The sequence below is a fragment of the Neomonachus schauinslandi genome, chromosome 8 (assembly GCF_002201575.2).
Source record: "Neomonachus schauinslandi chromosome 8, ASM220157v2, whole genome shotgun sequence".
Lineage (NCBI taxonomy): Eukaryota > Metazoa > Chordata > Mammalia > Carnivora > Phocidae > Neomonachus > Neomonachus schauinslandi.
In genome coordinates this window covers 102,637,591-102,659,100 of record NC_058410.1, presented here as the reverse complement: position 1 = coordinate 102,659,100, position 21,510 = coordinate 102,637,591, and the positions used below count along the sequence as shown (strand labels likewise).

The 21,510-nt window shown below is 38.1% G+C and overlaps 1 protein-coding gene across 1 annotated transcript in view; it reads right to left on the bottom strand.

Annotated features, from left to right (window-relative positions):
• The window catches only part of PTCHD4 (patched domain containing 4), a 195,323-nt gene that overhangs the window by 145,608 nt on the left and 28,205 nt on the right, over window positions 1–21,510 (bottom strand). The gene's annotated exons all lie outside the window — the stretch shown is intronic.

Below are 21,510 nucleotides of genomic sequence, written 5' to 3'. Positions count from 1 at the left end.
CATGCATAGGAAAATGTACATAAATATTTTGATCTATCCCATCCATAACCCATTCCAACCATTTCCTCTGTAACAGTCTATTATAACTCCTATATGCAGGATCAAGTTTGATGATTCAGTTTCAGCCAAAAGTGAAGCATGGCATGAATTAACAACATTTCAAAAATTAAAATAATAATTCATTTAATAAATATACACTAAACTTTTCAAGGTTAACACACACACCTACACCAACACATGCAAACACACACAAACATCACAAACATCCATACTCTGGGGGTACAACTGTATATTGCAGAACAAATAGAAGATACTATTTTTTTTTACAATTAATATAATAGTGTTGAACGGTTTTCTAAATATGATGTGAGCACCTGTTCACTCATTACAAAATTCCCTCCAAACACCTGCCTCAGTCATAGGTTGACCTTTTTGCCACAGAACACAGTGAACAAATCCCCCAAATGAAACTGATGAGATTTCAGGCGGGGTCGTCAAAAGACATTTTGATTTCAGAATTTTGCATGACGTAGAGCAGACAATGTCATACGAGTAGGATATTTATAAGAAAAGCCGTCACTTCTCTTTAAGATACACACGAGGTGGACACTGAGTTGGCTTTATTCAGAGCAGTAATTCTCAACCAGTGGTGCCTTAAGACTCAGAAAGAAATCCCTGACAGACATCACCGAATTTTCAACAATTTAGGTATTTTCTTTTTGCCACAACTGTCATTTACTTCCATGGCAGTGCTTGTCAGATGTGATACTGAACCCAATAGCAGGTTGCAAAGACAGAGCATAGCATTGAAAATGTGCCGCAGGTACTGCGCAAAATGCAGGCACAAAGGTGAATTTATGCCATAAGGAGAATTTCCATTTGCTACATCAAGCAAGACTTTTATCTCATGAGGATAGAAAAGTGTAGAGTCAGAGCAGGAAACAGTCTTTTCTGGAAGGGTAGTGTGGAAGGGCAACAAAACCAACAGTCTGATAACTGGTGATTTTCACAGAACTGTGAGGCACTGTATACTCAAGGAGACACGTATAACAGTTCTCGTGAACTCGTTTAGTGCAGACACTTATATCTGAGGTACTTGTTCCCATGTGTATTTTTAACACACACGAAAGTAACTATAATACTTGAGAGTGTGTTGCAAACACAAAAAGTTTGAGAAATTTATAGAAAGTTCAAGGGCTGTTAGTAGGATCATTAAGAATTGTGAGGAAGAAATTTCATAGTCACTTCACATACCCATTTTCCCCCTACATGTTCAATAAAAGCAATTTTTCTATTTAATACAACCTGACCAACTCCAAATGAACAGTATATTTCTAAATAAAAATATAATTTAAGTTTTTTTTCCTTTTGTTTGGTGAATCTCCCACTTCCAAGGCATCTTTGTAAATTTTCCATCTTCTTTTCCATACACACACACACACACACACACACACACACACACACAACTGAAATTCCAGCTGGAGGTTCCCATTGCTCTCTTTTGAAACCTGTGGGCTTCTCTGATGAGCTGCAAGTGAAAAGGTAGGAAAGCTTCAAAGAAAGAGTGGGAATCCTGTCCCAGCACTGACAGACTGGAATATGGTTTCCACTCTTTAAATAATCTCTACTCTTGCTCCTCAATTAGGCTTGTTTATTTTTGTTTTAAGATTGGTATAATTTTTAGCTCCACCCTTGTTTCTACTTCTTTGAAATCCCGTCTGTGATGTTGACTTGTGCTTTTGATTATTTGAAAGAGAAAGTATTTTAAAAGCTTTATTTATTCACTTAAGAATGTGCAGTTCCATCTGTCTTTACTCATTTCTGTCATCAAAAAGATTTCCCAGGGATCTTTAGCAGCAGAACAAAGATTTTTGCGTCCCTCAGGCCTCATTTGAAGATTATAGTGGATCAAAGAGGGCACTGATAATGTACCTGGACAAAAGTCAAGACTCTACAGAAGGCAATATATAGATTTTTAAATAACTAATCTTTATTGAGTTTGGTTAACTGCTCACCCTCCTTTTGAAGTTGTCTAATTTCCATTTCTTACAAAAATTATTTCATAAGAGATATGCATTCATCTCATTATATTTAAATGGATGTAACAAATAGAATGAATTTCTCTCTCTTAATCTGCTCTACTCCATGCACCAGAACAAAATAAACAAGGTCTTTAGACGTCCTTGAATAGGAAGCTCTGCTGAAAGGTCCACATTTTGTATAAGCCATTGGCCCAATCATCCTACTCAGTATAGTCCTGAGAAATATTTGTAAGGTAAAATTCTACTATTTTGTAAGGGGTGGTAGAAGAGTTTCCCAACTTTACCAGTTCATGGGTGCTTCTATATAGGAGAAACAAAGAATGAATGGAACATGTATTTTAATTATCCTCTGGGTAGAACTTCCCTGGACCTGTCAGGAGTCAGGAAGTCATGTGACCTGGGTTGCAGCATGTGTCTCACACTAACTGAATAAGAAACCCTTGGCTGGTTCATTTCCCCTTGTAGGTTTCCATTTTATCATCTCTAAAATGAGCAGATATGAATATATGAGTAAATATTTACATAATATTGAAGATATTTTTCAGCTCTATTATTCTATGAAAATACCACCTATAAAGGTACTCTGACGAGAGCTGAATGTTAGAAATGATATCATTATTATAGAGCCATGAATTGATTATTTTTATGGCCTAACACAATCTTACCAATTGCCAGGTAGGACATTTTTGTTCAATAAACATAGAGGCTCAGAGAAGGGAAACCTGTTAGTCAAAGCGATGAACCCAGGGTTCCAACGCAACTCTTCTAATCCCAAATCCAGAACTTTCTAGAATCCTAAGAGGGTGATTTCAGGGAAGCCACTTTAGGTCCTAGTCCCCATTAACTGCTCTTTATGATTAAAACTTATTTCATGTGTAGATACATTGTATTTCCAATATTTTACTCTCCACTAAACCAAGTGCCTACCATTTATGTTGATTCAACTTCTTCCTATTCCAATAAAACCTACACAAATTCCAAAGTTCCTTTAAGTGCAGAAATCCCATTTATGTTACCATGAAGCTAAACCTTAAAAATATGACAAGTTGGTAACACATCACTTCCAATGCTCTCCTGTTTCAGTGTTTCACTGAATTGAACAGGGATCATTAACAGGGGTGAATTGAAGTTCCTAACTCATTTCCTTGTGCCCACTTCTGCTCTTCTTCAGTCTATTTCTTCACCTTAAAGCCAGAGCTCACCCGAACAACTCTAAATGAGATTACACCATTTATACACTTAAAACCTACTGGCTTCCACTTGCATTAGGAATAAAAGAATTCCTTACTAGGTCTGCAAGGCCCTGCATGTCCCACTGCTGGCTGAGCCTCAGACCTTATCTCTACCACTCTTTTCCCCAAGAACTCTGTTCCAGCTTTCTCACCTTTCTTTCTACTGCTTGAACACACCAAGTTAATTTCCACCACATGGCCTTTGCATGCCCTCTGCCTGGAATGCTTTCCTCCACTCTTCTACGGCCAGGGCTACTTCCTCCTGGAGGTCTTATCTTCAAGGATACCATTTGAACCACATGATCTAGACACCTCCTTCCCAGACATCACTTTATCACATACTCCTATGTTGTCTTCTTCCTACAAAAGATTTCTATCTGAAGCGATCTTATTTAATCAATTAATTGCTCTTCCACTAGAATGTGTGCTTGTTGAGAGCTGGCACCTTTCCTATCCTGCTCACGGATAATTTCCCTGTGCCTAGAACACAGCCAGCTATATAATGAACATTCCATAACATTTAACTCAGTTCACCCTGAAGTGTATATAACTAATCTTACATTTTTTTTTCAGAGACCATTTTGCTAAGAACAGGAAAAGTAAGAGACAGCTCAAAGTGTCTGAGGACAATAAGTCCTCAGATGAAGAGAGGTATATATAGAAATTAGAGGCTGGTACAGAAATACACACACACACACACACACACTTTACCTTTTTTTTCAATCCCCTTACTCTAGGGTAATATTTCCCCAAAATATGTTTCCTCTTCCATTTTCACTGTATACCAAACATGTGGAGTAAGCTAGTCACCTGACAGGGGGACTCAGTGAGTACTTGGAAAAAGAGTTTGTAGGCATTGTAGCCTGGGGGCAAAGGATAGCCCAAGTGTTCAAGGAACTGAAGGAAATGAGGAAGTCTGAGGCTAGAGAGGAAAGCAGGGCCTTTTCAGTAAGAGCCAGCAAAGCCTTATTAAGGAGCTGGAGTTAATTGTTCTGCAGTAAGAAAACACTGTGAGTTTTAAGCAGGGAGTGAATGGCATGGTTTCCTTTTTGGAGTGTTCTTTCATTGCACTGTGGCAGATGATTTAGGGAGTCAGGCTGACTTGAAAGGAAAGAGCTCCATTAGGAAGTCCCTGCAGCATTTCAGGTTCTTGATGCAGCATGAAAAAATGTCAGCTGGGGCTGTCTGTGGTAGGTGAATTGTTCCAAGGTGAATCAATGCATTTACAGGTCACGAGGCTACCTCTTGGCCAGGAAGCATCGCATCAAACTCTTTCTCCAGGAGCAGTAAAGCCAGAAAAAAAAAAAATAATCTTGGGTTCTTTAGGTCTTATTTCATTTACGGTTACTACTTTGTAGCTCTTAAAAATTACCACCCAATCTAAAGCTCTACAGTGGAAAAGGAAATTAAAACTCTGAGACAAGATCAAAGAATAAATTCTTCAAGAGCTAGGAGAGGAAAGAGACATTAATGTCATAAACAATTGTGCAGAGAAAAAATATTCAATGATGCTTTGAAATTATAGGGGAGTGTCATATCTGCTCAGTATATGTGCTAGGTTGCTATTAAGATACTTTCTGTGATTGCAAGATAATTTAGCTGCAGAGCTTCTGTCCAAGACAATTGTATTTCAGATTTCATTGATTTTCACTGCAAGGATATTGGAAACTTTTAGATTGTCAGTCTTTTATTGCTGAAAAGAAAATCTTCCTATGTACAGTAGACAGTGACATTTCTGAAGGAATGGTAAAGTTTGTTGTTGTTGTTTTGTTTGCTTGTTTGTTTAAATAAGACTTTCCCTCCTATTTATTTCCTAACTTATATCCCTTTGTTTTATTCTCAATATCAAATATTGTAAGATAAACTACGATTAAATGAAATCATCAGCTATCTTGAATTTCCTCACCAGAACTTCATGTTTAGTAGAAACAAGCAAATAACGAGAAAGCCGATCCTATGTGGTATTTAGTTAAAGAAAAAAGAATCAAAACTTATTTTAAAAATGAAGGCTTAAGGACGCTTGGGTGGCTCAGTTGGTTGTGTTTGCCTTCGGCTCAGGTCATGATCTCAGGATCCTGGGATGGAGTCCCACATCAGGCTCCTTACTCAGTGGGGAATCTGCTTCTCCCTTTCCCACTCTGTCTGTGCTTTCCCTCTCTCTCTCAAATAAATAAATAAAATTTTTTAAAAAATGAAGACTTTAAAGCATTAAAATGCCCTAATAAAGAATAAACTGAATTTCTTATGTCACATTACTCAACTAGGAGAGTGCAGTGGTGTATTTTCATTTTTTTCTTTCAAATAGGAAAGTTAAAAAAATAAGCTTCATGTTGTTGAAATGAAATGCAAACTTTAGCCAATCAGAATATAAAATAAGCTTAACAATGCACTCTAGCATATCACTTTTAAACACATGTGGCAGACTCGGTTCTAAGATTTAAGAACTTTTTTGCATCATCCTAGGTAACTTTTCCAGTCATTCTACAAGAAAGTGCTATGCTGGAGTAGTCTCAAGTCACCAATGAGGACACAGGCACCTCAGGAGAAGAAGTAATGTCAGGTTATATAACCGTACGTAGCTGTATAACTACTAAGTGGCATAACCAATTGCTTATTCCTCTTTCTGACTCCAACAGGCACAACTGCAACCTGTGTTTGAATAATTTATGAATATATTTGAATGAAAGGAAGTATAAGATAGTGGTTATGTACATGGACTCAAGAGTCCAACTGTCTCACTAAGAGTCCCAGGGTCAACATGGGCAAGGTGTGGAGCTGTCCAGATGTCAGTCTTATTAATGGTTAAAATAAGAATCATAAGGCATTGTGAGGATCAAGTGTGCTAATGCATATGAAGCATTTAGACTAGTGCTCACAAAGTGTTGGATATTATTCTTATTAATATGTCATACATTAAATATTTGAATGATACTGTTTATTCACTTAGACATCTAATATTCATCTACATTTCCCAGCAAATATCTGTAATGAGAGAACACAGGGAACAGGATCCAGGCATCTGGCTCCAAGTTACAGTTCTGCTACTATTACAGCAAGGTGATGGGGCATGCTGCTTGACTTCTTGGATACCAACTCCATCTCTAAAATAAAAGGCTTGGCATATATTATTTCTAAAGGTTTCATTAGCTCTGTATTTAATGATTCATCCATGGTAAAGTCATTAGACACTGCAAAGTAGGCTAGAGAAATCTACCCTAAAGGAAAAAGCAATAAGAAGAAAGAAGAAACACAAAATGACCCATGTTCATTTCCACAGAAACAAGAAGCTTTTCATCTTCTTTAAAATCTGGACCCAGTAGCTTTTCTCTCTCTCTTTGAATAATTTCCAGAGAGAATTCTTCTCAAATGGAAAAAGATCAAGAATTTGCCCAATTTTACCTAGATGTAAATTATCTTAGTTGCCAGATGAATTAATTTCTTATACAGTAAAATTCATTTTCTCTTCAGATCTCTATTTTATGAGTATCCTGTCCTCTGTATTGGTTTACTTATCACATAATTGGATAAATACATTTAATTTCTCCTTTACCGGTGCCAAATCTTTATACAAATTTATTTTAAAAGTGTGGAAATAGAGCTAACATCTACATTACATGTGAGGCTTATAACAATGAACTTTTTGTTTTTCTGTAATTCATCTTAGTGACCCTATCCCAAAAATTTCAATTGTAAGCAATATTACTGTTTTAAGTGAGTCTTTCACAAAGCGATCAATAGAACCACGCACAGGCAAGTGTTCCATATCAAGGAGCATTTAGCTTTGATGTTATTTTCCATACAGGAAGCTGGCCATCATCCATATGGGAACATTTGTGTAATGTACAAAGGCCCTAAGTGCAGTGCCCCCTTCAGGAGAGGGATCGAAAGACCTGCCATAACAACTTTTCCTTTGGGCAAGAAACTCTCTCCAAAAAACACTCTAGCTTAACAGCCACATGCTATATCAAGAGTGTGGCTCCTGAGCCATTAGCTCCTCTGAGTGGAAAAGGAGATCAAACTAACAAGCTACAGAGGCAAACTTACAGTAGAGCTCAATCTTTTGATCGAGAAATCAAAATGGGAAAGAGGAAGGATCCAAAGCATAGGTGTTGCAGGTAACTACATGGGCATTTCCTACTTTACGTGTGTAAAGTCTTGGCATGCTCGGGGACATGACATATAGATGGAAACAGTCAAGAAGGACAGAGTCATTCATTCATTGAAGACACATTCAGTGAACTCATTCTTTGTGTTAGCCAGCTATTGAGGTTAGAAGGGTGACCAGCTGCAATTCCTATATTCAGAAAGCCTATGGCTTTGGGGTGGAGTGGGAGATAGGGGGAAATAAGTAAGCAGAAAGGCATTTAAAAATATATATGTAAGTATTAAGGGAGCAGTGAGAAGTAATCACCTAGCCTAGCAGGAACTAAGAAGACTTTCCTAAAAGGGGGGGCATCGTAGCTGAGACCTGAAGCATGAGTAATAATTATCCAGGTGAAGATGGGGTATTGGTGGATGGACATGGGGAAGAATGATCTTCTAGGCAGAGGGAACAGCATGTGCAAAGGCCTAGAAAGGAGAATATGCATGTTGTGTTCCTGGGACTTTGAAAATGACTGGAATGTACAGTGGGGAGGGGTGATGCAGAGATGAGTAGTGAATATGAATATGGAGATTTGCTTATTCAAAAGCTCTGACTGCAATGTGAAAAATGAACTTTAGGTGTGTCTTGGGATGGAGATACACATTAGAGAGGGGGCACTGGATGGTTTTCTTGCCTTCCTCATATCTTTATTTAAGCCAAGACCTACTTGATTGTATGAGCATCATTTTTTTTTTTTACATTTTATGAAATGCACACTATTCTGGAAAATAAATTTCCCTCACACCTAGGTCTTTTTCAAAAAACATCTCTTCTGGAGTTCTAGAGATTCTTGGAGGAAAACTTCCTTCCTAGAGGTGCAGGAGTTGCTAAAAGCGATTTAGTTACTCTAATGATTCCCATAAATCTAATAAATCCAAACAATATATGTGTTGAGTGTCTGGGAAGGCAAATTGCTAGTGTGTGTGTAGAAAACAAGATAAGGACAAATAAACAGAAGAAAAATATCTCTTCCTTGGAAGAGTTTGTACTTTTGTTATAGAAACAAAGCCTGTAAGTTGGTGAGAAAATAAAGCAGCAGAGAGTATTAAAACTCTGAAGACATTGCTCAAGAATGCAGATAACTGCTGAGAGCTGCAAAATGATATACATATAGCATGATCTCAACCACGTAAAAATAAATATGCATGTATAAATATTCAAAGGAAATCATCAAAATTTAACATTGGCTCTTATTTGGTATAAAATTATAGGTCACATCTGCTTTCTTGTTTAGTTGGGCTATTTTATATATATATTTTTAAATAACTACTGACTCATCAACAAAAATAATAAAAATAAATATGTTAAGGGAATGGCATGAAGACTAGTTAGGAATGGGAAGGATAAATTAGGTTTGACTGTTAATCAAATTTCATTTAAACAAGTAGTGGAAGAGGAGGGAGGGCCAAGAATCAAGACTCCCTTGTTTCTGGGCTCAAGTCCTAAGCAATCTGCCTAGTGGCTTCTAAGTCAACTTAAGTTATGATGGTTCGTTCTTCTCCATGAAGGACTGTGGTCTTGCCCATTAATATATAATGAACAACAGTGTTCTACTTAAAGTTACAGGTAAATAACAGCAGATTCCTATCTGTAAGGGTAAGGTAAAGTGTTAACACTTAACTCTCAAGTTGATCTGACTTTGCATTGGCTAACTGGCATTGTCTTGTCAAAGAAAAGATCATGAGGACCTTGGTGGCTTAATATCACTTGTCTTCCATTGAACTTGAGTTCCAAACTGACCCTAGTGAGGTTCTTTTTAATTTTTGTCTTTGTATTGTTCCTTCCCATGCATTTTTTTTACCTCAAAACAGAAGCCAAATTAATTATTTGCTATACATAAAACATCACTCTAAGCAAAAGCTTTCCTTCTTTCTTGAATTATCCAGATAATTGTAGTCACAGAGGTCTAGATTATGAGGTTGGTTACAACTTCCAGGAAATATGCCATTAATTTCTGCAGTGTGGAGATAACATTGCCATTTATGAACTCCATTTTTCTAATTTCTTCTAATTTCTATTTTTTTCCCCCAAGATTGTATAAAATTTTCATTCAGTGGGATGCCTGGGTGGCTCAGTTGGTTAAGCGTCTGTCTTTGGCTCAGGTCATGATCTTGGGGTCCTGGGATCAAGTCCCACATCGGGCTCCTTGCTCAGTGGGGAGTCTGCTTCTCCCTCTGCCTGCCACTGCTCCTGCTTGTGTGTTCTCTTTCTCTCTCTCTCTGACAAATAAATAAAAATCTTTAAAATTAAAAAAAATTCCTTCAAAGGGGCTTCTACTGATAATTAATACATGTTGTCTTTTATCATCGTTATCTATTTTATTGCTCCATTTAGCCTTCCAAGTTCAGTGAAGATAGGAAATGAAGGTGATATATTTCTCAAGCTAAGGAGCACATAATTAAAGGAAAGGTAGAGGAATTGACACATTGGGAAAGAAAGTGAAATCGAGAGTGTAACCTTTATTTGCAGTTGTGGACTTACCATAGCTGTGTCTTAATCCTTTGATAAAACAAAAGTGACACTTTTGCATGTCTACTGAAGTGACAGATGTTAATATCTCATCATTTTATATGAACCTCGTCCCTACCTCTTCCTTGCTCCATCTCCTTTCTCCTCTACTTCTCCTGCCTCTTTCCCCTGCCCTTTCCCCCCTCTCTCTCCTTCCCTCTGACCCTTTCTTTCAGTTTTTCTCTTCTTCTCCCTCCCATCACTGTCCTTCCTTTATTTGAAAGACAACTACCTCAAAGCCACAGTGAGGGATAATTGTTGAACTATGTCAGTAAAGTGCTAGATAAAGAATACAATGCTTGCTTAAGTCCATTTTATCTTCACTAAATTACCTTTCCTGTTTAATCCCCAAAAGGACAGACATGCTTTGAAAGTATCATGTGTGATATACATTCAAATGAGATCCATGAAATTGTTCTTTACTACTACCAAGATATCCAGCCTCAAAGATATTAAAATAATTGAAAGCCTTTTGATAAAGCTCAGAAAGTACTCTCCTATCTCGCAGCTCCATGTGGGTTAAATATTACTTCTCTCGGCATAGGAGATGAGGGTGTAATGGCTCACCTTTGCAAGTGTGTTAACATTTTCTGGGTTGATGTGACATATTTTTTCTCAAGTGCATGGACTAATCTTTGTATTAAACTCTATATTCTTGGATACCTAGCAAAGGAGCATCTGGATGCCTTTGGGAGATAAATTTTTAAAGGCTAATAACATTTTTAAGATACTAGAGTAAAAAATTAAAAAACAAAGTGTGTGTTTTTTGCTTGATAATTTCACTGCAAAAGATTATCCAAAAATCTTTAAAGATTTAGAAAATAATTTTCTGCTTGTATTTCTTGAGAGGAAAAGAATTGCTTTTCTGGTTGTCTTTGCTTAAGGCTAATATTAAATAAAAATATCTACATACAAATACTTGCCTGATGTAGAAAAGAAGTAACCCACTCAAGTTAAGCAAGGAAATAAATCAGAAGCATATTAAGTTATGCATAATGACTGTAGACTCTAGTTTTAGTAAGGAAGGTAAAATTTCATGTTATTTTATTGCCTAACTCAGAAAAATTCAGGGAACACTCAAATAAGTGTTTTATTTTATACTCATGTGAGGTTTTTCAATTGGTAACATTCACTATTTGATACCATATCCCCATTTTTGGTTTGGAACATATGGTAACCTTAATAAGTTAGGTGGTAGTAAGTTACAGTGTGTAAAAGCATATGTGATGGATTCTCCCAAACTGTTTTGGCATTTGATTTACTTTTTATGCAGTAGGGATTTTAATGAAATAGGGGAAAATACTAAGGCAGACAGGCTCATTATAATGAAAGTAATCATCACTGTAAATTTACTATTTAAAATTAGGCCAATTTTAAGTGGGCTGACCCACATTCTAGCCTTTGGGAGTTTAATTGCCTCCACTCGATAAACATGATTGCTGCTTCTTCCAGGCACACATAAATATCCCTCAGCTGTGGCAGTTCTAATACCACCTAGCTCTGTTTCATGAAATTTGGAGACAATGCTTCTAATCAAAATTGTACTCCTGTTTTAGGTGGTTTCAATGTACTTCTGAATTTTCTAAAATAGTGCCAAGTTTCAGCAGCCCAATTTCTCATAACTTGACTATCAATGTATTTTTCTTCCACAAATCACTACCTGTCTTTCTAAAGCACAAAACTTTAGCATAGAGAATTCTCTTGAACCTGTTCCGACAAAGTGTTAAGAAATGAACTGAGATCTCTTGCCCATTCTTCAGACCTACAAGGCATTCTAGAGGTATCACAGGCCACATGGCTGGCAAGAGCAGTTTGCCTTTGAGGTTTGGAGAACTCGGGACTGAAACGGTCTTTCTGTAACTAAAAGCACCTGGTGAAGGAGCCTCTCCTAGCTTCCCTATTTTATCACCTCTCTTTAAATTTCATATATAAAAAGGCACCACGCAAAAGCCAGATGAGGTGATTCTACACCCACATGGTTTCATTTTGTGTTTGCTGACCCATTATCTTATCACCCTACTGGATTGTTCAGAGAAATATAATTTCATCAAAATAATTAACAGCAAACTTTGATTTTAATATGTTTGCTTCAGTATAATATTTCATGCTTGCTATAACTACATGTTCTCTCTCCAGTATTCTGTAGCATCTCACAGGCATCACTGATGCTGATTCAAGAATGCCAAGAACTCTGTGTCTATCACAGTGTTAATAGAAATCCAATGTATTTCATCTCCCTCATTGATAGCAGATACTTTCATTCAAATGACTTGATTATATTAAAGTGAAAAGAAGGAAAAAAGATACAGAATGAGAAATGCAAATACAAAAAGGACACACAAAGACATGGCTTCTAACTTAACACACCCAACAGAGAACCAGTTTTTAAGAGCACCTGCTACAAATGAAACTATTTTACAGGCACTAAAATATGAAAGGCTGGTTCATTCATTGTCCTAAAGAACATTCACTGTCACTCTACTGCAACACAGATTCCCTCACTATAATTTTGCAAGTAGTCAGAGAATTCTAGGCGACATGTCACACCTTCCTTAGGGATAAGGTGAGAGGCTCTCTTTTTACACAGCTTATGTAAAGAAAACAGTCTAACATCTTTCATTTACATGGAGGTACTTTGCAGAAGCACAATTAACTTGGTAAGTGGGTGTCTGCTTTGAGAGATCAGGGCTATTTGAAGCCACTGCAATCAGTTACATAAGCAGGTATTTAGGGGAGACTTTTCAAATGCATATTGCTATGTCAAGGCACTGTTAAAAAAAAAAAAACAATAATAACACACACAGCAAAAACAACACTCCTCAGAATTGGGGCTGGCAGCTGTCTAGACCACATTGGAGCTATTTACAAGGAAATACTGAGCAAGTTTCTAAAGGAATGGAATGGCACTCAGCACTGAGCTACCCAGTTTGGAATAATACCGGATTCCTCCTGGTATGGAAGTGCAGTGAGGCCCACCACTCCCTCCAACAGCAGTTTTGTTTTGTTTTTTTCCCTCCAACAGCAGTTTAAGCAATGATGTTTGCTATTTCTCATCCAGAACAGAAAAGAAGATAAACCCAAGGGAGACATCAGAAGGGTCTTGTGTACCATCTGAAGGAATCTGGAAGGGTTGTCATTGACAATCTTTAAAACAAGAAGGGACCTGATGAGATAGATGTTAGAAGTTCCCTCTGAGGGTGCCTGAGTGGCTCAGTCAGTTAAGCGACTCCCTTCGGCTCAGGTCATGATCCCGGAGTACCGGGATCGAGTCCCGCATCAGGCTCCCTGCTCAGCGAGGAGTCTGCTTCTCCCTCTGACCCTCCCCCCTTCTTGTGCTCTCTCTCTCTCTCACTCTCTCTCTCAAATAAATAAAATTAAAAAAAAAGAAGTTTCCTCTGATAACAATATGAAGAATTGTCTGAAATACATGCATGCATATGTGTGCACGTGTTGGGATTTTACAACAGTGTTGATTGGCATTGATTGATGAGGAGGTTCCAATATACTTTCAGGTGAGAGATAAAGAATCCCTAAAATGAGCAAGTGGTAACAGAGAGAAGCGAAAGAGTTAATAAAGGGATGTTTAAGAAGTACAATGGATAGGACTGGGTGACTGCGTGCATATGAGAAATGAAGGAAAGAAGGGAGCAGTGAATGAGGACTCCACAGTGTGGCTCAGAAGCCTGGCATACCATAGTGGCACTCGCCAACCCAAAGACTCCTTGTGTGGGGTTGGGAGAGCTGGAATTGAGCGCAATATTTTGAGTTTTAGGTACCTGAAAAACATCAAGTTGGAGATACTTACAAAGGAATACATTGCTTAAGACAGAGGCTAGAGATGAATACTTCAAAGATATACACATTAAGAGCTTGATCTAAGGCCACACTTGTCCAGAGAGTGAATAATGTGGGAAGACAAGAAGCTGGGGGAAGAATCCATAAGAATGAAGAAAATAGTGTCAGGAAAATTCATTAAAAGGCAAACAATGCAGAAAAATAGCCAGCTTTTTTTTGCAGAGACTACCTATGTTGATGAAACATTTCACCAGCTCTGATGGGAAAAATATATTAAAGAAAGGAGGAATTATAATGGACGGCAACCCATTTGCTGACATTCGTTTAATTATCTCAGAATAAATTTTTGTAGGACATGGGCTTACAGTACACTCAAATGTTCCAATTCATTGAAATGAAAGTGGTTCAGCTCCAAAGAATAGTCTTTAGTTGGAATATTTTTTCAGTGCTTTAATAGGAAATTCCCGCCAGTCAAGTGAAGTTGTATCCTGTTCAACCTTTTGAGATGAAGGATTTGCCTTTTAATTAGAAATTTGCATTTCATTATAAGGATGTACCCTCTGTCCTTGACTTGGTTATTCTCTACAGAAGCAGAGACTTCTTTGGACCATGTGCGTGGCATATATAGTAATGACAGATTCCAGAAAATTTATTCCAGACATTTAAAAGAAAAAAAGGCATAGTTAAAAGAAGTGAGTATTAAAATACACACACACACACACACACTCACACTCTCCTTTGCTCCCTTGCTGGGTGCAATATAAAGAGAATACTTAGAGGTGACCTCACAAATTTCCTGTTTCACAGCCAGACATCTGTGAAGACAAAACTAGTCATGAAGAGTTGTGTTAGATTAGGTCATTGAATATGCTGAGAATTATTTGTAAAAGAGAGCTTGATCATCAAGGCCACCTGAGTCAGCAGTATATTTTAAGCAAGGAAATAGCTGCATGCCGTTGGGGTGTGTATGTGTGTGTGTGGGGGGGGGGCGGGGAAGTTCCAAATTCTAACTTAATATGGCATAGCAGCACCTTGTTTAGACACAAGTTAAATTAAATAATAAAGAAATAACGAGATGATCTCCTATCGTGAAGGAATAGCACATTGCATTAAGAATAATTTTAACAACTAAGTACATTTGCTGCTTATAAAAAAATAATCACATGGTCAGGTTTTCCAGTTGGATCAATATGATCATTAAAGCCATGATATCTCTGAGGGAACTTCAGAATTGTCTGAGACATGTCAACTTATTTGCAAGAGAGTTTCTTATATTTGGTAAACAAAAAGAACCAACATCAAAAATTTCAAGAACCTTAAACTGGAAGAAAGCTCTTTCCTCTGAAGTCTTATGGCATTTTCTGGATTGCTCAAATAACATTTTTAATCACTATATGGTATTTTCATTATTTTTGTTTCTCCCCTTCTTTATTGGAAACTCCTTGAAGGCAGAATAAAGTGTTCAATATTTTTATTTTGTTTTGTTTTGTAATTGCCTACGATAGAGTATCTTCTTAAAAATCTTCCATTGAACAAAGAGTGGTATGTACTTTATCAGCTCAATTTTTTTCTTTTTGAATTGTGTATCTTTTCTGAATAGAAAAAGACAGGGTTATGAGTACATAAAGAAACCAAATGGCCTAATTTACATATGAAATTCCAGAGTTTGAAATCGGCTTCTAGGCAATAATCATCTCTCAGAGGTTATCTAGCTAAACCTCCCACCAGTATCATGGGAAATCTGATTTGCTGGAAACTGTGGATCTAGAATGTTATAATTAGGAGAATCTTTTATATTTACAGTAGTCCCCATTATCCACAGGGGCCACATACCCAGACCCCCAGTGGATGCCTGAAACCACAGATAGCATTAAACTCTATTCTACATACACTATGTTTTTTCCTATGCTTAAATACCTATGATAAAACTTAATTCATAAATTAGGTACAGTAAGAGAGCAACAACAATAACTACTAATAAAATAGAACAATTATAACAATATAGTATAATAGAAGTTATGTGAATGTGCTCTGTCCCTCAAAATATCTTACTGTACCCTACTCACCCTTCTTCTTGTGATGAGTGAGATAATAACATGCCCTTGTGATGAGATGAAGTGAGGGGAATGACACAGGCTTTGTGATGTAACATTAGGCTGTTATTGACCTTTTTTTAAAAGATTTATTTTATTTTAGAGAGAGAGAAAGGATGCATGAGAATGCAGAATGCGGTGAGTGGGGGGTTGCAGAAAGAGGAGAGAATCTCAGGCAGACTCCTTGCTGAGTATGGAGCCCCATGCAGGGCATGATCTCATGACCCTGAGATCATGACCTGAGCTGAAATCAAAGAGTCGGATACTCAACCGACTGAGCCACCCAGGTGCCCCTGCTTCTGATGATTTGTCAGAAGGAGGATCATCTGCTTTCAGACTGGGTTGACTACGGGGACCTGAAACTGCAGGACATTGAAACTGCAGAAAGTGAAACCAGGGATGGGAAGTTGGGGGTGGGGGGAGACCACTGTATGTTTGTGGACATGGCAGGAAGCTGGGAGCGAGAAGCCCAAGAGCCTCTGGAAAAAATGGGATGCTTTGTACTATTTCCATCCTTTTTGTTAATCTTTGGAGCCCAGTGCTCTCTTCTATCTGTGACTCTAAAGAAAACTAAGTGACTTTATAACTTAGAAGTCCTGTACCAAAGTCTCTCTTCCATCACTGCTCAGCCATACGACAGCTGGCCTCTATCCAACTTGAACAACAAACATCTCAAGGAGCATTGTCCTGCCTGTACCTCCTGAGCAGGTGATACAGAACTTTACCTTTTTTTACCTGTGGATTTAGTGTGAAGTTAGTTTGCTCACATTGCAAACAACACCCCAGGCCGTGTGCATGGCCTTTCTCAATGCCCAGGCAGCAATGGTAGGCATGAAGAAATAGTATGCTTTCCAGAAACTCTTCCTCCAGATGTGTGGAGACTTGTAATGCTGGATCATTAACAGTAGAGAAGAGCAAGACATTAAAGTAGCAGGCAGATGGATGGAATCCAGGTAATTCATATTTTTCTCTTTATGTCAGAATGGAAGCTGGACGAGACCCAGGTGTATTTACATGGTTTCTGTCTTCTCTCAAATGTCTGTTCCACTGATTTCCATAGCCTTGCTTGTACCTCTTACTTGGGCCTGAAATTCTTACCATGAGGTGCTATTGTTGTGTGTTAGACAACAAAAGGAGTGGGGGCAACATTCCCCAGAAAATCACCCTTAAGAATATCAATTCTGGATGGGAATGATGAGTGTGGATGCTATTTCTTTCTCACTAGCAGGTCAGCCCAGAGCAGCAATCTGTTACCTTGGAAAGCAGAGAGCAAGAGCCTGAAAGACAGACCCATTAAAAAAGTAGGTTTTGAGGAGTCAAACATGAGGCACCCCTTTAGGAACTGTGGGCCCGCTCAGGGGGGCACTACATTTTGTAGACAATCCTGGGATACTGGATGTTGGAGAAAAAGAGACCGCTTAAGTATACTGTACTCTTCTGACTAAAATTAGTTGTGGGATTTCTTTTGTGTGGCAGATAACAATAGTCATTGTCATTTTATTAAGAAACACAAATAAAACAAAACAAAAACCCCACAGGTGCATATGACCTAAAATGGCAAGTATTTAGTAGGCAGGTTTTGACCTCAGTGATGGCACCTTTGGATAAAGAGAGATGTGGAAGGACATTCATTACTAGGCGACCGCGCGTGATTGTGAATGCAGAACCTGGGATATGGGTCTCACCAAAAGGGAGTAGGATTAAGGCCTCGACATGAAGATCAGCAGTCGGCTGCACTGCATTGTCTTAAGCTCCTTGACAAAAATGAAGATGACCCAGTGATGTTTTGGCTCACATCTTACGGGACAAAGCTGAGGGTGGGAAAGCATTACATTTTTAAAATATATTTTTATGGTTTCAGAGAATTATAGTATCATTCATATTTGAATGGAGGTTTGTAATATTAAAACCACTTGAAAAGTGTAACAAGGAGAGTGTTGGGGTAGGATAAAAGGGGTCTTTGGGTGGACTCTTCCTCACTCCTTTGCTGTTTCTTTCACTCCTGAACGTTGGCACACTGTGCACTTTTCCAGATCTGTCAGCAGACCCATCGCTCAAGCCCTCATTACTGTCAGCACCACCTCTTATCAGAATAAACTCCCCTTGCAGTCAATGAAAATTTTACTTCTCACTGATTCATCTTACTCCCTAAATAATGATTAGAAGACAAAATGTCGTGAAGAACTGAGTAATAATAAGATGTAGTTAAAGGTATCGGGGCAGTGAGCTACCTTATCAGAGACAGCGAAGTACCTTCCTTTCCAGAATTGTTACACACTCTCTGCATCCACCCTCCCCTCAAAAAAGGGGAAGACATATTTCTCAAAGAGTCAAACCACTTCTTGATGCTGTACTGTCTTGTGCCCTAAAATGTGTATCAAATGCAAAAGGTAACTGCTTTTTCTTTACTTTTATTCTTCAAATCATCTTTTTTCTTATTGTCTGTGTGGTGGTGAATAAATAACAATCTCTTCATTTTGTAGAGAAATGTGTTGAAATATCATGATTTTTTCCTCATACATATACCACGGAAACACTTACTTGGAAGAGGGCAACACATGATTCCACATGAACAGCTCAAACTCTACCATTTCTAATAATGAAGTATGAGGCTAAGTTGGGTTAATCTGAATTAGGAAAATCAATCCTTCAGAAGATTATATTTCACTGTGGTTTTCCAAGTGTGTTCTCTAAATCAGCAGCATCAACATCACCTGAAAAGTTGGGAGAATTGCAAATTCTCTGAATCAAAAACTTAGGGAGTAGGGCCCAGCAATGTGTGTTTTAATAATAAGCCCTTAGATGAGTCTGATGCACACTCAAGCTTGAGAACCACTGCCCTAGAAGAACTTCTTTCTCCTGAGCTTGTGATGTCAGCTTGATGGCGATGAGTCAAACTTCACATCAGAAACATGATAAGAAGTTGAATTTTTTTTTTTGGTTCCCAAGAAATTAAGTATGTGTATATTAGTAGAGAGATGGCTAAAAGAAGGGGATCAAGAGAGACTAAAATGTAAGGAGAAAGAGGTTGTGCTAACAAGACAGACTGAGGCTCACAGGCACCCAGGAGAAAACATCAAAGTGCAAAGATGAGGAAGTAAGAAAGCATTTAAACATGTCACACTGAAGAAATGTAGAGGGACACACACTCTAGAAGCCAAGGGTCCTTTTATCATAAAGGAAGTGTACACTAATTTGTGGGGTTTTTTTCTTTTCTTCTTTTAAAAAAAATCTCATTCTGATCAAGCTTGGGCTTAATCAGACAAGCACTATGAACTTCAGAAAGGAGACTTCAAGAGTTTCAAAGAAAAAGTTGACAGAAGCTATGACATGTAACTCCATAACAGAAAAAGAAATCTCAAAGGTTGGAAAAGTCTTAAAAATATCACGCAGGCTATGCTAATAGAAATAATTGCACTGAAGAAGGAAAAGGGGAGAATCCTACAGGAAGTGAGGTGGCAAGGAATGTTCTCCAATGAGCTTACCTTTTACAAGGAGACGTCCAAAAATGTAAATAAGGAGACAGTTTAAAAGAACATCATGGATCTATGTGAATAACGTTCAGAAGGCTAAATTTAAAATAAGGCACCAAATGCTAAGGGTAAGAAAAAGTTCTTTTTGTTTGTTGTGAATATTTGACTTGTTTTGTTTTCCTTTTTTGGACCAAGAAGATCAGAGAAGAAACAGGCTCTCTGTGTTGGGCTAGGAATATAACTCTTGGTGGCTGACCAAAAAGAAAGAAATGGAGAATAAAGCCACTGCTAAGTTTCTGTCTTCTCTTTCCATGAGAATGAAGGGGTGGGAAGAATATAGGGAAAAAAGAAAATGGGGCTGAGGAAGGAGTAGATGATAAAACACATTATTGAGGGCGCCTGGGTGGCTCAGTCGGTTAAGCGTCTGCCTTCGGCTCGGGTCATGTTCCCAGGGTCCTGGGATCGAGTCCCGCATCGGGCTCCCTGCTCCTTGGGAGCCTGCTTCTCCCTCTGCCTCTCTCTCTCTGTCTGTCATGAATAAATAAATAAAATCTTTAAAAAAAAACACATTATTGAATGATGCCTCTAAATTGTTTGTCTGCTGACCTGGGTGAATTACCACCTGCTGTTCCAAGAGAACGTGAGGAGGAGACCCGGAGCTGCCAACAGTGATGCTGATGCAGCCACAGTGACCACAGAGGGATCGTAAGCTTGGCAATGGGCAAATGGAATTTAAGTTGAAAAAAGAAAAGATGAGTTTCTCACACACTTCTATAAAGATTGATGTTGATTTGAGGCCTGATATTTGGGTGAGCCATTAAGATAAGAGGTAGGGATAACAAGATGCTGGTTTGAGCTTTTTTTCCTTTTTTACAGAGTCATAGATAGATGTATCAGAGAATGGCCGATCCATCACTCAAGCCCTCATTACTGTAGGCACCACCTATTACCAGAATAAACTCCCTTTGCAGTCAATGAAAATTTTACTTCTCACTGATTCATTCTACTCCCTAAACAATGATTAGAAGACAAAATGTCAGGAAGAACTGAGTAATAATAAGACGTAGTTAAAGGCACCTGGACTCCATCAAGGCAGCCTCTGAAAAAGTCCTTATGGGCAGTGTCAGGACTCAATTTTTCTTTCAAAATGTAACTTGCTCAAACTACTTTAGAAGACGTTTTGGCATTATTATGTAAAGTTGAAGATGTAGACTCCATGACTCTGGGATTCGTCTCCTAGCTACATAGCCTGGACAAATTTTGCACACATGCACCAGGAGACAGGTATGCAGATGTTAACTGCTATAGTGGCCCGAAAGAGCAAATAATCCAAATGCTTATGAATATTAGAATAAATAGTGAAATGAATGCTCAATGCAGCAATGAAAAGGAACTAATGAAAGCTAAATACATTGACATGGATAAATCACACAAATAGAAGTTTGAGTGAGATTAGCGAGGAACATATACCATAGAATTCCATTTATATAATGCTCAAAACAGGGGAAATAATTGTATTATTTAAGAATGTATTCTTAGGTGGAAAAACTATAAAGGAAAACAAGGGAAAGAGGTGATCATAGAAGTCACACTCTTAGTGGTTATTATTACTCGAGGCTGGAAACTGCTGCCACATGAATGCTGAGCTGCTGGTGTGATTTATATTTTAACCCTGGTACTGTTTACATGGTGTTTGCTTGATAATTGTGCTTTAAACTATACATATCGCCCATATATTCTTCCGTATGTATGATATATCATGCAATTAAAATGCTAGAGAAAATGTCTCTCATGGTATTACTGCAAAAAAGATGAAGAAAACATTTTGGAGGATGATAGTTAATAATTCCATGAATTTGTATTACTGAGCAAGATGCGGATTTAATCACTATATCAGATGAGGCTTGAGAGAATTTTTAGGCATATTGAAGGGTTCTGTCTTCGACCTTGTTCATTGCTTCAATGAACACTTTTTATCAGGGAGTCAGATGGAAATATAAGATATGCATATCAGATTTGAAGCTTGCATGAAAATGGGATGGGTGCAGACCGGTCCATTGTTTCTTGGACTTTTGTGTATATATGGAATCACCTGGGAATCTTATGGAAACGTAGATCCTGATTCAGTCAGTCTGAATGAGGCTCTGCATTTCTAGCATGCTCCGGTGATGATGATGGTGCTGTGGGTTAGTGGATGTCACTCTGAGTAGCGAAAACACAGGC